This window comes from Peromyscus maniculatus, chromosome 5 (assembly GCF_049852395.1).
Source record: "Peromyscus maniculatus bairdii isolate BWxNUB_F1_BW_parent chromosome 5, HU_Pman_BW_mat_3.1, whole genome shotgun sequence".
NCBI lineage: Eukaryota > Metazoa > Chordata > Mammalia > Rodentia > Cricetidae > Peromyscus > Peromyscus maniculatus.
The window spans coordinates 14,679,768-14,684,143 of record NC_134856.1 but is presented as its reverse complement, the minus strand read 5'-3'; the positions used below and the strand labels follow the sequence as shown (position 1 = coordinate 14,684,143).

Below are 4,376 nucleotides of genomic sequence, written 5' to 3'. Positions count from 1 at the left end.
ATCAAATACCTCAACATAAAACCAGACACACTGAACCTAACTGAAGAGAAAGTGGGGAATAGCCTTGAAAACATTGGCCAGGAGACAACTTCCTGAACAGAACATGGAGAGCACAGGCACTAAGACCAACAATTAATAAACGGGACCTCATGAAACTGAAAAGCTTCTGTAAGGCAAAGGAATCTGTCAATAGACAAAATGACAGCCCACATAATGGGAAAGGATTTTTACCAACTCCACATCTGACAGAGGGATAATATCCAAAATATATAAAGAACTCAAGAAACTAGACATCAACAAACCAAATAATCCAGCTTTAAAAATGGGGTACAGATATAAACAGAATTCTCAACAGAAGAATCTCAATTAAAGAATTGTTCCACATCCATAGCCATCAGGGAAATGCAAATCAAAACAACTTTGAGATTACATCTTACATCTGTCAGAATAGATAAAAAACACAAGTGACAGCTCATTCTGGAGAGGATATGGAGTAAGGGAAACACTGCTCCATTTCTGGTGGGGGTGCAAATTTGTTCAGCTACTATGGAAATCAATATGGTGGCCTCTCAGAAAATTGGGAATTGATACCCCTCAAGACCCAGCTATAACACTCTTGGGCATATACCCAAACAATATTCTATCCTACCACAAGAACACTTGCTTATCTATAGTCATAGCAGCTTTATTCATAATAGCCAGAAACTGTAAATAACCTAAATGTCCCTCAACTAAAAAATGGATAAAGAAAATGTGGTAAATTTGCACAATGGAGTATTACTCGGCTGTTAAAAACAATGACATCTCTTGTCCGGTTCTCGCCGTCGCCGCCGCCCCAGCAGCCATGAGCAGCAAAGTCTCTCGCGACACCCTGTACGAGGCGGTGCGGGAGGTCCTGCACGGGAACCAGTGCAAGCGCCGCAAGTTCCTGGAGACGGTGGAGCTGCAGATCAGCCTGAAGAACTACGACCCCCAGAAGGACAAGCGTTTCTCGGGCACCGTCAGGCTCAAGTCCACGCTGCGCCCCAAGTTCTCGGTGTGCGTCCTGGGGGACCAGCAGCACTGCGATGAGGCCAAAGCCGTAGACATCCCCCACATGGACATCGAGGCGCTCAAGAAGCTGAATAAGAACAAGAAGCTGGTCAAAAAGCTCGCCAAGAAGTACGATGCCTTTTTGGCCTCCGAGTCTCTGATCAAGCAGATCCCTCGTATCCTGGGCCCAGGCCTCAACAAGGCTGGCAAGTTCCCTTCCCTGCTGACACACAATGAAAACATGGTGGCCAAAGTGGATGAGGTCAAGTCCACGATCAAGTTCCAGATGAAGAAGGTGCTGTGTCTGGCTGTCGCTGTTGGCCACGTGAAGATGACCGACGACGAGCTGGTCTACAACATCCACCTGGCTGTCAATTTCTTGGTGTCCTTGCTCAAGAAGAACTGGCAGAATGTCCGGGCTTTGTACATCAAGAGCACTATGGGCAAGCCCCAGCGTCTGTACTAGGGCACCCCAATAAACCTCAGTGCTACCGTAAAAAAAAAAAAAAAAAATGACATCATGAAATTTGCAGGCAAATGGATAGAACTAGAAAAAAATCCTATATGAGGTAACCCACACTCTGAAAGACAAACATGGTATGTACTCATCTACAAGTGGATATTAGCTGTTAAGTAAAGGATAATCATAGTACAATCCCCAGATCCAGAGAGGCTAAGTGACAAGGAGGACTAAAGGGAGGATGCATGGATCTCCCTGGGAAGGGGAAATAAAATAGATTTTGTGGGTGGACTAGGGGCAGATGGGGATGGAAATCATAAGGATCAGGCAGGGTTGGGAGGGACAGAGGGAGAGAGAACTGGGAGAGATGACTGGAATTGGAGGCATTTGGGGATTGATATAGAAATCTAGTGCAGTGGAAACTCTCTGGAATCTGCAAGGGTGACCCTAGTAAAGTCTCCTAGTAATGGGAGATACTGAGTCTGAACTGGCCTCTTCTACAGCCAGGCAAGGATCCCAGCAGTGGGACTGGGACATCAACCCAGCCATAAAACCTTTGACCTGCCTGCAAGACGTGCTGAAGTAATGGTGGCACACAACTTGTAGGAGTGGCCAACCAATGACTAGCCACAAGAGGGAGTCAGGATGGCCAGGAACCAGAGGGAGTACAGCACAGAGACCCAAGATAGAACCAAACATGGTGTTTAAAAAAACAAAGTCAATGAAATGATTCTTAATGATATTCTGCTATACTCAAAGATTGATGCCTAGCTCAACTGTTATCAGAGAGGCGTCATCCAGCAACTGATGGGAGCAGATGCAGAGACCCAAGGTCAAACACTAGGCAGAGCCAGGGTAACCCCACAGAAGAAGAGGAGGAGGGGCTTTAAGACCCAGAGAAGTCAAGTACACCATGAGAGCATGACCCAGGGATTCAACTAAGCAGGGCTCATAGGGGCTCACAGAGACTAAAGAAACAAACAGACCCTGTGTATGAGTCTGAACTAGATCCTCTGCATACACATTATGGTTGTTAGCTTGCTGTTCTTGTGAGATTGGGGGTATCTCTGACTCTTTTGCCTGTGTTTGGGACCCTTTTCCTCCTACTGGGTAGCCTCATCCAGCCTTGATATGAGGGTTTGTGCCTAGTCTTATTGTAACTTGTTATGCCATGTTTGGTTGATATCCCTGAGAGGCCTGCTCTTTTTTTTTAAAGGAAACAGAGGAGTAGTGGATCAGGGAGAAGTGGGAGGTGGGGAGGAAGGACTGGGAGGGATGCAGAGAGGGGAGCTAATGTATGAGAGAAGAATTTTAAAATAAATAATACATAAATAAAATCCCCCAACAACAAAAATAAGTTTATGTCCAGGTGGATTTTCAGCAAAATTCTCTGAGACCATTAAAGAACTAAAACCAACACTTCTAAAATTATTATCTGAAATTTGAAAAAGAAGGTGCATTCCCAAAAGCTAGTATTACTTTAATACTTAGCCCAGATAAAGACACAGCAAAAAGAAAAGGAAAATAAGCTATAGACTATCTTACAATAGAAAGTCATGCACAGTATGTTCCTTTCTGCCCTCTTTACAGTATCTGGGAAATGGAATCAGCCCAGATCTCCATCAGCTAGTGAATGAATAATGAAAATGTGGTTCGTTTAAAGAATAGAATTCTACTCTACTAAAAAAAAAAAAATGAAGGTATGAAAACTGCAGGAACATAGATAGAATTGGGGAAAATTCTATTGAGTGAGGTAACCCAGCCCCAAAAAGAGAAATGCCATGTATTCTCTCTCATATCTGGACCACAGTTTTGAAATTAGTTTTGTATTTGACTTGGAATGTCTGTAGAGACCAGAAAGCTAGAAAGAGGTCATGTGGGGAGGGATGCTTAAAGGGGGGGAGCATATAAAAGACCTCACATGAAATGCAAGTGGAGGGGAAGAAAACAAGGGTGGTAAGGTTTTAAAAAGGTAAAAGAAGTGGGGTTGTAGGAAGACATGAAAATGTATTGCTCTCTATCTTTGTTTTGTTGTTTCAAGAGCATTTGAATGGAGATACACTACACAGGTGGATAATGCCAATCCCAGCAGCCACAAGTGCTCAAATAAAAACCTCAGAACCAGGTACGGGATGCCTCCATATAAGTTGCTGGTCAGAAAGAATCCAGGGGCCCAGAAAACAACACAGACTATTGTCATCATCCACCTGAACTAGATGATAAGACTTTGTTGCTGAAGTTGCCACACATGTTGGTTGAAGGGTGTAGACAAAGCTAGTACTAAATTGGAAGCTCCCTCTCTGCTCCCTAGAGTACATTGTGACAGAAGGTGCTGTGTTGTCTGCTAGAGGAGAAAACTTAACAATCTTATGCAGCAGTGAATCTTGTAAGCTACAATATCAACCTGCCAGGCCAGATGTACCCTCCAGTGCAGTAGTGGCATGACTATTATAGGGATACCAACCTCACTCCAAAGAAAGAAATTCATACCTGGTACTGTATGGTCAAAATACATAAATTCGGTCAAAAACCCACGACAGAGGGTGTCACAGTCCCTAGGGAGTAACACACTATTGTTTTGTTAATTTGACATGGCATCAAGTTGCCTTCTAAATATTTATGCTTATGACCATGGACAAATGCTACTCTTAGCCTTGGTCAGAGAAGCTTCTCTACACAGTATATGACAGTTAATGCAGATTCATAGCTGCTCAAGGTGCCAAGATTTAATGACTGTTGTATGCTCATCCCCAAACAAGGCATTCGTACCACCACATCTAGGGGTTAGAGAATGTCTCAGACTAGGAAGTAGAAAAAAATGTAAGAGCTGAGTGACAAAGAGAGGAATTGCAAATCACTCTATTCTAGGCATGACTCCATCATT

At 43.6% G+C, this 4,376-nt stretch overlaps 1 pseudogene; it reads left to right on the top strand.

Annotated features, from left to right (window-relative positions):
* The first annotated feature begins 809 nt into the window (after positions 1-809).
* On the top strand, positions 810-1,545 carry LOC102909042 (large ribosomal subunit protein uL1 pseudogene; annotated as a pseudogene).
* The last annotated feature ends 2,831 nt before the right edge of the window (positions 1,546-4,376 follow it).